A 13,824-nucleotide genomic window follows, 5' to 3' on the forward strand; every position below is an offset into this window, starting at 1 on the left:
AGCACCCAGCCAGAAGGCAGCGGTCGCAGCAGAGCGGCATGGAAAACCTACTGGTTGATGTGGGAGGCTCCAGCGTTGCCAGTGAGCAAGGCCTGGCATCTGCAGCCCAGTTCCGCACCCTGATGACCAGCTAGACCAGCTTTCACTGCTTCTTTGCAAATGAACGCAAAAGGTTTCGGAGTTTTGCTTACCTGCCCGCCCGGGTGGAGAGCCTGCGCCTCCCCTTCTCCTGCGGCCGGGGAAAGAGGGCCGGCCCTGAGCCTGTCCTGGAGGACTTTTTAGGCCTTGGATACCCCCATCCCCTCCCCCGTCAGCCCAGGGCTAGGCACTGCAGCTCCACAACAGGAGGGAACCCTCCGGACCTTCGGTTTTCCCAGCTTGCCAATGAGGCTTGCAAACTCGGCTCCTACCAGGGAAGCAGCACCTTTTGGGACGGGCTCTGAGCAATTGCATGCTTCGGGGAAGGAGCACGGAGGCCTGCAAGCAGGCAGGCAGGCAGGCAGATGCTGGGCAGCATGAACTAAGCGGCGGCAGGAGGGACGCGGGGCCTTGGCTTGTTGCTTATCAAGACTGTGCTCAGTTCGTGCTGCCCAGTGTCTTGTTCCGCCGCCGCTCAGGCCCCTTTTTTGCCGCTGGAAGCATGCCGCATTAGCTGGCACCGCAGGGGGTGGTCCCATGGCAACGCTGACAGTCGGGGCCGTACGCCACCAGTTTCTCCGGTCCCGAGCCGCGAGCCGCAGGAAATAACCAGGCCCAAGTTTCTGCTGCAAGGACACCCCGCCCACCGCAGTGCCGCCAAACTGCTTTCTATGCTGTTGGTGTCCCCGGGCTGGAGCAGTGAAAGCCGATCCAGCTGGTCGTCGGCGTGCGGAACCGGGCCGTGGAGGCCAAGCCTTGCTCACCGGCAACGCTGGAGCTTTTCACACCGACCGGTAGGTCTTTCCTGCCGCTCCGCTCGGACCGCTGGCTTCTGGTTACAGGGCTGTCTCCCTCCAGAGTTGTCTTCCCCCCTCCCATCTATGTCGAGCCCATGGCGAACAGCGTCCCACAAACCGAAGAAGTTGAACCAATCAATTCAAACTTCTTTCGTGAGAAGTTTGAATTGATTGGTTCAACTTTTTTAGTCCTATTTTTTTTGGCACTGCATGTGGCTGGGAGCCGCAGGAGACGGCTGAAAGAGCCGCATGTGGCTCTGGAGCCGCAGGTTGCCAACCCATGGACTAGCCAAACCGAAGTCCTGCAGCTGTTCTTCATATGTTTTTACATATAAAATATTACATCTCGTAGTATAAATGTTGGGCTAATATATATATTGTGTATATACTCTCACACATATGCATACAGTAAATATATCAATATATATCAGTCTTGATGGGGCTCGAAGTTGACTTGGCCTTCCATCCTTCCGAGGTCAGCAAAATGAGGACCCAGATTGTTGGGGGAAATATGCTGACTCTATAAATCAGAGAGGATTGTAAAGTACTATGAAGCGATATATAAGTCTAAGTGCTATTGCTATAAGTATTAGAATACAGGTAGTCTTCAACTTACAACAGTTCATTTAGTGACAGTTCAAAGTTACAATATCACTGAAAAACTCATTTAACAGACGACTTGCTTAGCAACTAAAATTTGGCCTCAGTTGTCATATGTTGAGGACTACTTGTATCCAGAAATTTCTTGCAGTGCTAATTAACTTCGGGTCTTCTAATGATCACTATTTTTATAGAATAAACAGCTTCAGATAACTATCACTCATAAACACACACGCACATCCACACACACACACACACACACACACACGGCTGTTCTACAGTTTGCCACTTCGTAAGTAAGTCTTAAACTGAGTATAAATGAGCTATATTATATGATTAATAAAATCAGCAGATTATAAAATTATTGGCTATGGAAAGTAAAATAAGCAGCTATATCAATTCTTGTCTTGCATTCTGTTTTGCTGTCCTTCAGATGACCTGAGAGTTTCTCCCTTAGCTTCTGCAGGTTTGATGCCCAATTGTCTTATGCACATTGTGCGATTTCTTCATAAATCTCTTTGGTAGGGAAAAAAAATGAAGCAATTATTTGGATTCAATGGTTGTTTTTATTGGAATTGGTGTTAACTTACAGCTGTTAGCAGACTTATGACACAGTCTAAGCTTCATTAAGTAGAATCCTGCTGATAGAGGCTATTGATCCAATAGCTAGCACAGGAGTACTATGCCATAATATGTTCTTCCTCCACTATCTTTTACTTCCCTCTAGGGATAACCAATCGGAGGAATTGACCCACTTGCCCAGAATGTGGAGAAACTAATGTGCAGTTTGATTTCAATTGTCAGTCTGATTGCTAACCTTGTAAATCAAATCTCAGTTCTGCAAGGATTGTGGCTTCTGTAGTTCTTTGTTACATATAACTAATATGAAAACTGGCCTAGTTAACAACTGCAGTATTCTTAACACTAAATAAGTCAAACATTCATCTGCAAATACCCTGTCTATGCCCGTTATACTATAGGAATAAGAAATATTCTGTGTGGTCTCCCTAAATAATACGAATTAGAATGACCAATAGAAAATACATAGATTTGCAATTGGGTTTTTCTAAAAATTAAAATTAAAACAAAAAATCAAATTAAAAATATCCAAAACAAGCATTTATTGCTATGCATATCTGACTAAGTAGAGCAGGAAGGAGTCAAATAAAATACATTTCTATACAGAAGTTAAGTTCTAGTGATTCCAAATAAAACATGATACCAAAAAAGGGAAAGTAAACTTAAGCTGTATAATCAAGGTTTTACTTTCAGTTTGTTGAAACCTATTAAAAAAAAAGATGTGTGGAGATAAGGCTAATGAAGCTTTATATACTGTACATCCTTCCATTTATCACTTTTTAGATCAGTGTTTCTCAACCTTGACAATTTTAAGGCATGTGGACTTCAACTCCCAGAATTCCACAGCCAGCAATGCTGGCTTTGGAATTCTGGGAGTTGAAATCCACATGCCTTAAAATTGTCAAGGTTGAGAAACACTGTTTTAGATCTATATAATGGCCTGCTAATGGCTTTGAGAGGGATTCAGCTATCCATTTTCCGTAAGTGACCTCTTCTTTATAAACGCACCCTAAGCCTTTCTAGAATAGGTTAAGGCAAAATGTTGCATGTGGAATGTCTCTATGAGTGTAACTCAATTGTATGTACACATTACAAAACAGTGAGTGAATTTAAAATGTGGGAGAGGAACTGGGCATACCTATACATTTTGCTAGCTTCAAAGTGATTCGTAAGAGGAGTTTTAGACCATAAGCACCTCTGTCTTATTTACTAAAGCATATCTTTATCCAGGTTTCTGCATGAGCAGCTTCCTTAAAGCAATATGTTTTCATGCAGAAATAAAAAGAAAAAGATGTAGCTGCTTTAGTTAGTAGCAGAGAAGTGCTGAGGCATTTTTTACCGCATTATGTTTGAAGCAAGAACAGCTTTAATATCTATAATGATTATAATGTGCACATAACCTTTGACCGAGGTGGCGCAGCAGTTAGAATGCAGTACTGCAGGCCACTTTAGCTTACTGTTCAGCAGGTCAGCGGTTCAAATCTCACCGGCTCAAGGTTGATTCAGCCTTCCATCCTTCTGGGGTAGGTAAAATGAGGACCCAGATTGTTGGGGGCAATGTAAATATATATATACATTGCTTACTGGTGTACACCGCTTAGAGAATGCTTGCACTTAAAGCGGTATATAAGTCTCATAAATAAATAAATAAATAAATAAATAGACCTGTGGCAGATGACTATTGGGGAAAGATTCTTCAATCAGTCTTCCTTATGGAATTGCATCCCCCCCAATGCCATCTGTTGAATGCATATTCTGTACTTTTTAAAACTTAGTTACTGTGTGGTACAAGTGAAGAGGGCAAGTGATCTGAAAGACAGCAATATTCCTTGCAATTATCCAAGAATTCTACATACTGATTTATTTCAAGCTCAAACCCTAAAATTAAAGTTCAATTAGTTAATATCCAGTACTTCCACATAACTCTTGAGTGTGCAATAAATATGCATATGTATTTACTTTTAATGCTGTATACAGTTCTTTCAGTAGAGCACTTAGGCTTTTTGAGATAGCAGTAAAATTGCACTTTTCAGAGATAACAATTATTGTTGTTATGCAACTTTATTATGCCAAGGCATAAACCTTGCTTTTGAAAAACAAAATAAATCACTCAAAGCAAAACACATACAACCTCTCCCGAATCAAGAGCTACATGCTAGCGTTTCTACTTTGATTTTAGTACAGCCACTTTGGGCCTATCACTCCCTGTATGAAAGTGGTTCAAGATTCCATATTATTATGTATACCATCTTGAATTGATCAATACAGATTCTCCCATCCACTACGATTGGCTATTATGAATTCAATCATTTATTTGGCCTTAAAGGCCCATTTGCCTCTAATTATATCTATCCTAAATAATTATGTCACTTGCAAATTGTTCACCCTCTGTTTCCACATCTTTAATGAGTATATTAAACAACACCATCTGTTCAGATTGTTCTTTTCCTAATTATAACTTTAAGCAAAGGATTAAGAAATCCCTTTTACAGCCAATCCTAGTTAAGATTCCCATAGTAATCATTTAGTTCTTGCAGCAGTCAGCTAAGGGTTTGTTTAAATGGCTGGACCAGATTGAAGTTTTATTTCACAGGTTTGTTTCTATTTACTATCAGTAGCAGTAAAACTAAATGGATTACAGATCTAATTTAGACATTAGTAGTCCTGAGTTCCACATCCAGTTTTAAGATGTGAACATTACTTGTGTAAGTCGATTATGAGTGACCAAAAACCCAACTTATATATAATGACTCTGCTTTCTTAAACCATGAAATGTAACCCAGAAATTTACAGCTATCATGTCTGGTCTGCAAAAATCTGTGCAATCCCAAGATAAATTCTGTCTCTCTTTGCTGCAGTCTAGTGGTTGTTCATATTTTTCTTGTCATGGAATGTTGTTGTTATTATATTGCAGGGTGTAGTGCAATTATAATTTAGAGCAGTGGTTCTCAACCTTTCTAATACCGTGACCCCATAATACAGTTCCCCATGTTGTGGTGACCCCCAAGTGGGTGTGGCCATCAATAAGAGGGAGTAGGACAGCTAGGGAAAAGGGAAAAAAATGGCGGACAGCATGGTTTGGCGACCCCCGTGAAATGGTCATTCGACCCCAAATGGGGTCCCGACCCACAGGTTGAGAACCACTGATTTAGAGTATGACATTTTGTTCTGTTGATTCCTGTTTATTTTGCTTTAAATCCTCTCACCTCTTTTTATACTGTTTATTAGGCATTTTTTAAATCTCTTCACACTCAGTTTAGATTTTCACTATATAAACATATTTCTGGTTGTTGTAGACCAAAATCGGGAAATCATGAACCTATGATTTGTTAGTCTAGAACGGAAAGTATCCCATGAGATTGGCTGAGTCCCTGAGCAAACCAACCAGTAGAATTTAGCTACTGTGTTTGGGGGCTTAGTATAGTTTGTGAACCCAACCAACTATGGTTTCATCAACAAAGCATGATCTAAAAATGGGGGCTTTTCACAATACCTGAAATCAATGAGAATGCTCACCTTCAGTCTGTTACCCTTGTGATGTGTGGCAACTGCACTCTCAGAATTCCTAGTCCATGTTTCCATGTTTCTGGCCAACTCCAGCAAGTAAGGAAGAAATCAAGACTACATGCAATATTTTGTTTTCCAGAACTTTGCAAGATGAGAAATGGTCTTGAGACATTTTTTGATAGTCACATATTCCTTTATCACTAAGCTTGTATCTCCATGTGCTATTAGGAGTCTAAGGCTTCCGTCACAGAATAGCATAAGACTTAAAAAAAAAAAAAACCCAAAGAAAATGATGGAAAATCCTGAAAAGATTCTCCTATGTTTCTCCTATGTTTCAACATTGAATTTAGTCTAAGGGGGTCAATGAAACAAATGTATTCTCCAAGGTGGTTTTATCTATGATTGCCCATTTACAGTTAATGCTGTTCTGGACTTTAACATCATAACAAATGAAGTATAGATATAAGGAAGGCTTGCTCAATGTTTACATGATAATTCTGTTTGTCATAAGCCCATTGGATCTTGCCTCACCACCTTCAGCCTCTGTAGAGGATATGTTATGGGTTACCACATTCTCCATCACAGCCACTTTGTGAAAATTCCAAGACATATTCTTAAATTCCAAATGTCCCTCCTGGCCCTTGTACTAACATAAGTTCAGGTGCCATGTGCAAATTAGAACATTATATATGAATCAAAACTAACCATCATTATAAAATGCACAGCTCTTATAAATACTGTAGAGAATTCTGAAATATTCCTGCATACCTGACCAATATTTTCCACCTTTACTTTGCAGAAGATAAAACTATATAACAGGTTAACAGGTGTAAGTCAAAAACTTCAACATCTGGAATAGATATAGCCTTCCTGTTTGATTAGCTGCTTTTCCCTCTTCTGCACATCTCTCCCAAACCCATTCTACTCCCAAATCAATGCTATCAGTCCCATATTGATAGAGGCATACATACACCACACAAAGGAAAGTGAGTTTTTTTGGTTTGTTTGTTTGTTTATTGGTATGCTGCCAATGGGCAGCTAGCCAATTACCCAAAATGTGCTAATGAAAGAAATACCCTGAGGAGTGCTGAATGTCACTGGGAGGAGAACCATTCTGTTGCGCAACATTTAGTGATGGATTCCAAGGATTTGTAATGAAGACTCAAGTAACTGGTTTGGACACATCTGTGTCCAACAGAAACTTTCCCATGTGTCCTTATCGGATAATTTCATCCTGATCATTGTAATTACACTTCTGCTGTTTACTTCTGACATCTTTTCTAACTCTTGACCTTGGGTTGGCTCTAAAATCTTTTGAACCATGAGCAATCACTTCCATCTAGGTCTTGCTAATCAGCTGTGACAAGATTTTAAGAAGTTATTATTATGTTGCACTCAGCAGGACTTCTCTGCAGAAGCAAATTTATCAATCCAGAAAGCCAATAGGCTTAGAAAACTGTCTGTGATAGCGGGCAGTTTCTGCATCAGGGAAGAGTTAGAGCTCCCCCCCCTTTTCCCTTCCTCCCTTCCCCCTCTTGAAATTGATTGCATTAGATATTTCTGGCCAACAGGTATGCTCCATTTTTCATCTGTATCCCTAAGAGATTCACCTTAGATTCCACACAGAATAAGTCTTTGATACCATAATAGCTTTCAAAAAAGAGAAAAGTATAGTAAAGGGGGAAAAAGTACTCTTTTGATGTCTGGAGCTGTGTGGAAATCTTTCTTTTGATTAAGAAACACTTACATAGATGAAAAAAATCCTATCAATGGATAAAAAGAGAGGAAAATGATTGTCAGCAGAGCTTTGCTAGACATGACTAGCAGAAGAGAGACCATGTACGCTTGTGTATATATTATTTCCATCTGCTTCTGCATGGCAATGTTCTGGGCCTGTTTCTATTATATTGATATTGATAATGATGATGATGATTGATGATATACTTAATTCTTCCATTGGAAGCTACATTGTCAGAGTTCTACAATCATAACTATGCCTATTGGCGGTTCTTTCCTGTTGAAGCTATCAATAGCTTCAATGGGAGGAGAAGGTGATTTCCATGTGGACTAAGATCCCAATTCTAACCTCTTTTCCACTGCCAGATTTATTTGGGGGGGGGGGATGGACAAAAAAGAATATTACTCAAAGCAAACTTTGCATAGAGTGATTGAGGACGTAAAGCAGAGTGTGAATCATACTGCTTTTCTTTGTTCCCATAAATCCTATATTAACATAATGTAATGTGGAAGGTCAGGATAGTGTTTTTCTCCTTTTCCTCTGGTGATACACTCACCTGTGCATGTATGTGTACATATGTGGGAAAACACTTTGAGAGTCCTCACAGTCTGAGCTTGTGCAGCCCAGAGAGTGTTTCCTCATCTTATTCTCCAGTAAGAAGGGAAAGGAATAGTCATGTTGGAGGGAGCCATTGGGCCTTTTTCTCTGGCAGTTGTTACACCGGTTTATGCCTAATATTCCAATTTTACACCAGTTGCAGAAAGGCAAGACTCAGTTCTAGTCTGGTTTTTTCTGTGTGTCTTAAATAGACTTCCCATTGTTTGATTTTGACTTAATAGTTATTTCTATTCTGCATCTTATTAGGAGTAGGGGATGTCCCAGCACTTCTTTTTTAAGGTGAAATAAAGCTCTGGGGAGTGAATAGGAGGAAAGCTGGCTAATGTTTCCATAAGTATGGTCTGATTGGGGTTTGCCCCAAGCACATTTTTCTTTGAAACACACAACATGCAGAACCGGGGGATCGAGGACTTTGAAAATGTGTATCGTTTTGAGTGATATTCTAGCAAGATTACGTTCACTTTCTTCTTTTTTTTTCCTGATGAGCAAATCTCTTGAACATTGGATTTTATTGTGAATTATTTCCTAAATCACAACTCCTTTCCTCAGCTAGACTTGGTTAGAAATGAAACTGTGGGAGAAAGATTGATTTTGGCATGATAGAATTTAGTGTAATGTAATGACCAAAATGTGAAAAGTCACTGGTTATTTTTTCTTCTTCTTTCTTTTCATTTACATATTGATTTATTTCTCTCTGGCCAAAGTCTCTCTACTGTCAATTTTCAAGTAGAACATGAACTTTTTCAATGGATTTAACTTGAAGTCAGTTGTTTGATGAGTTATTTTATTCATGTATCCCTTTATTAAAGTTCTATCTGAATTTCAGCTCTAGGCAAGGATTTATACTGAGTTCTTAAATGATTGGTGGGTGTTGACCCTGTATAGATGGGAGATTATTCATATACGTTTGACTTATGGCAGTTTATTAGTCATCCCCAAGATGTGCTTCAGTGTTTTCCAAATTATAATGTGTTGCCAAATACAATCCAGTCTGTAAATAATTATGTGGAGTTCTTATGATCAACTGAAGAAACCGTTGGGGCTCTTGATGAATATCTGTTTTGTTTCTTGTTTTATGTTAATATTGGTATATATTATATTTGTTTTTAATGTTGTAAGCCACCCAGAGTCATGCGTTTGAGATAGGTGGCTGTAGTAAATAAATTGATAAATACATAAAATAAAACTGGAATAACCAAGTAGAAGTAAATGGGAAGAAACAAATTAGAGATATATATTATCTAGAAGTGATGAGAAAATAACTTCTAGAATACACATATGTATGGTATTGGTTATTTAGGGACTCTGGTTTGTTTTCTATGAAGTCTCAAGAAGTATCAATTTTATATGGTAATGGCATTACCACTCATTTCCAAGTGTTTCAGAAATGTACAAAACTGTCTGTTACTGAATAAACCATCAAATCACATCTAGCTTGATAGTCATAGACTGGCAACAGCTTTCCTCAGAGTCAGAATGGGAATTTTTCCTAAACTTAAACGGATTTTTGTTTTTAATGAAGTACTAAGTATAACAGTTTGCAAATGGAAATAAGCATATATTATGCTTGGGTTTTTCTTCAGATGAATCATAGTAAATGTTTAATGGTATTATGTAAGTTATTCCTTATAGATGAATGATGCAAGGCAAGCTGGCACACATTTCCATGAGTTTGATAGCATCTGATTGATATACACATGTGAATGGAACTGGTATTCTTTTCTCAAATACAATTCTGGGTGCAGCCAGGCTGCAGGCTAAAAATGGTGTTGAAATCAAATTATACAGAAAACAGAACCTTTGTAAAAAAAAATCACATTGTTTTTTAACAACTAAGGGGTAGTGAAAAAGTTTTGTTGCTGTCTCTCTGATGCTTTTCTGCCAAAAACAAACATCACAAAACTCAACTCATCAAACTTAAACCATAGATGGTGGCATGATATCAATATCTCTTAAGAAAGAAAGTTCAAGCTAAAACATTGGAACCGAAGACTTATTCAGATCTGGGTCTGTGTGTTTAAGTGTGTGTGTTATAGTGTTATATACTATGGCATTCCCAGTAAAAACTGAGCAGGTGTATTAACTAACAAATTTATTGGATTTATATTTCACTATGTTTCAAATACAATTGATATAAGGTATTTTGAACCTTGTAGCTGAACTGAAATAACTTGCTTTCTGTGGTGTGCTTTTTCTCAGCTATTGCTAAATGAATCTTACCGCCCCCATTTGTGGCAAACAGAATCATGCTATTTCTCTCACAATGGAAATCTGAGAGGAATTTGCTGTGGAGACAGAACTAGAAGAAGTTCTGATGTGGCTTCCTGTAGGAGGAGATAGATCTTTTCTCAGCTGCAGCCCTGTCCTACTTTAGAGAGCAATCAGGGCCATTGGTTTCACCAAGGCCTCCTTCAGTCTTGATACAATACAACCACCCCAGAGATATACAACTTGGGATGGGGCTAAAAGAGTAGGAAATGCAGTTTTAAGGCTTCCCAATTGGTTTGAACAACAAGGGTTCTGGGTTCCTTCCCCATTTTCAGAAGCATCCTTTTTGGATTCCATTCACTCTAGAGATCAAGGCCTAAGTTGCCAGTGCAGATGGAAGACCCAGATATTCAAGCAAAGGAAATACACCTATTCCCCACTCCTTATTGTTGTAATGTAGAACTAAACAGAAAAGAAGATGATGGAGACCAACAGATAGCATCCATATCTTTCAGTCCCTCCTTTAAGAAAAAAATAGAATCAATTTTTCCACACTTCTGAGCAAACTTTTCAAGACCTGAGTCCTGAAAGAATCAGAACTATCACCACCAATGTTCCCAGAGTCTCTAACAAGCCCACAGTATCGTCTTTGGCTAGCACTCATGTCTTGTGTCTCCTTCTTTCCCAAAACATTTAACCAAGTCCTTGAAGCATTTCTTCTTGAATGCTCTGTTTCCACTGTAGAAATATGACCTTAGCTGGTAAGTCCAATATATTTTATGTTGTTTTTCTTGAGCAACTTTTCTTCTTTCCCCTCTTCTCTGAAATTCTATCAGATGTTGTGAATTACATGATTTTGCCAATGATATTGTAGTACTGTAATATGCCAAATGTTTGTCCATTTGAACAAGAAGGCAAATAACAAAACTGAAGATTTGTAAGAAAGTAAAAAAAAACCACATTCATTTATTCAGTTTCTATAGCCGCCCATATTAGTAAATGACTCTGGGCAGTTTACAACTGAGAACACATATTACAATCAGAAATGTAAAAAAAAAAATTAAATAAAAAACAATAAAACCAGTAGAATATACCAGCAGTATAAATAAATAATAAAGAAAGAAAGAATTAGGGGATAGCAGATCAAAAAGTGTCAATCACATGAAAAATGAAATTTAAAATTCCATAAACTGGATTAAAGGCAACCTAGAACTATGGACTGATGTAAGGACTAAGATTACGAGTTTGAAATAATGAGATGTCTCAGATTTGGATTGAATTAATAATTAATTGAATCTTAATTAAATAATATGACCTGTTTGTTTAGCTATGAAAATTAACTGGGTGAAATTTGAATTTTACTCAATGGATTGAAATGATTTAAGGTTTGATACTAGACTGTCAGCTCAAAGAGATCGGTTAATGGAAGGATTAGATATGTATAGAATAGATTGATTGATAAATACATACATTTAGATGTGTCTAGGATAGATCAATATTTTTGCTTAAAAATGAGATATTTTTTTATTTTATTTTTTATAATGGACTAAAGGCAATCTAGAATATTAAGAATGTTCTTTTTAGAATGTTAGGTTTACTTTTATGAAAATTATTATGTAATGGAATGAAGAAAATTGAAGAGATGTTTTAGATTTGAATTGAATTATTAATCAATTGAATTTCAATAAGATGATACAATTCTTTGATAATATGGATGTTATTAGGCATGATAATTAAATGGTGAACTTTGATTTTGGTTTAATGGATTGACATGATTCAAGATGTGATATTATCTTTTTAGCTTAAAGAGATTGATTAACCGATGGATTAGATAGGTATAGGATAGATTAATATTTTATTCTAAATAGGGGAGATTAGTGGAAGAAGAAATAAATAAGATTTTGATAAAATTAAGAAAGTAGAACATACTTGGAAGGGATATTAGAACTGAAAATATTTAAAGTTAATTTGATTCTGGTATTGTAAATTAATGAAGCTTAAAAACAGGTTCAGGTTGAATAAATTTAAGCTAGAATTGGATATTTTAAATATATTATACTATTTGAGGGAAAAAAGAGAGGGAACACTTGATGTATTGATTGTACTATGTATATATGTTTTGTTTTAGGATGTTTGATTACCACGGTGGGTCCTGAATACTTTGCTTTAAGAAATTAAAAAACCAATAAAATTTGTTTTTAAAAAAGTGTCAATCACAAAGGAGTACAAATATTAGTATGTATTTTCTCCTCTTTTCCCAACCAATTTAATTGCCTTATTTTAATATAAAAGATAGACAACAACAGCATAACTAGACCTCATAGTTCACATAATAATGCTAATCATTAGTAAAGTTTATTCTCTGCTTCAACAAGCTCTGGTTAGGATGGAAATAGTATTCAATCCATGGCATAACTTAGCCAAATCATCTGATTGCAATGAATTTGAGCGTGTCGATGTATTTTACTACTCTAGGTATTTGCAATTAGTCAATTAAAATGTTCTATTATTCAGATATTTGCAACCAAGGGGAGGAACAGGGGAGCAGGGGAGGTTTTGCTCTATCCTTTGTTGGTGGGTTTAAGACTGGATATAAAATGATGGGAGAAGGAGATGGGGAGAAAAATATTTTCTTCTCATCCATTCAAATGTTTCCTGTATTGATTGACCAAATTCCTGAGGGCCAAATCAGTAAAAAGAAGAGCAGCAAACTATATCTGGGTTCATAGGGGATTGGGACTAGTAAAGGCTGAACTGAACTGAGAGAATGAGAGTTCCCCTGGAAGCTTGCTGAATAAAAATTAGAGTTTTTAAGTTAAGCTATGCAGAGCTTTTTGGATAAATATAATTGATAGCAGAATAAAAACAACAATGACAGCACCCAACCATTAGCAGTTAATGTTTCTGCTCCCTTTTCTCATTATTGCACCTTGACATCAACGTTCCTATTTTATTTCTGGTTCTTCTGTGAGCATCCTAGATATCTTTTTGTTCCATTTTTCTGCCCCTGCGCTGACACAGCTCTCTTCCCCTTCCCCTTCCTCCTTTCCTCTGTTGTTTAAGCATGCTGTAAACTTATTCATTCCCTGAAGGCGAAAACAGCTATCTGAGCAACACTTTGTCAGCATAATACATTTACAGAATGCATATTTATGAACCTTTGAGCTTTTATTGTTCCAAAGGGCAAATAAAAAAACATGAAAAGTAGCAATATAGCATTTCAAAGGTCCCTCAAGGAAAGTAGCTGGAAATAAATCCATTTTTTGGGGGGGGGGAGGTTGTCTAGAAAATACCTGTGAATTAAAACATGTAAAATACTCATTCTCCCCCCCCCTTCTTGGAAGTCATAAATCCAAATATTAAAGAAGCGTTAAGGTTGTTAATGATTCTAAATTCTGAGGAATGTTGGGTTTGAACAGTATAATGAGAGAATAAAGAATCCCTTTCATTAGGATTCTTATTCATCTGCCTTAGGCAGATGGACCTAAGGGAAGAGAGAACATTCTTTTGCCTTATGGAAAAGGACACTTCATTTTAATAGCTTCTGATTTAGCCTTGTGAGGTGTGGGAATGGTGGGGAGGATGAAATGTTCACCTCTTTTTTCTTTGTTGAGGTTTGGGGTGATTTATCCATTATCG

Source organism: Crotalus tigris, unplaced genomic scaffold (assembly GCF_016545835.1).
Source record: "Crotalus tigris isolate CLP2741 ecotype Arizona unplaced genomic scaffold, ASM1654583v1 scf7180000024401.5802323, whole genome shotgun sequence".
Lineage (NCBI taxonomy): Eukaryota > Metazoa > Chordata > Lepidosauria > Squamata > Viperidae > Crotalus > Crotalus tigris.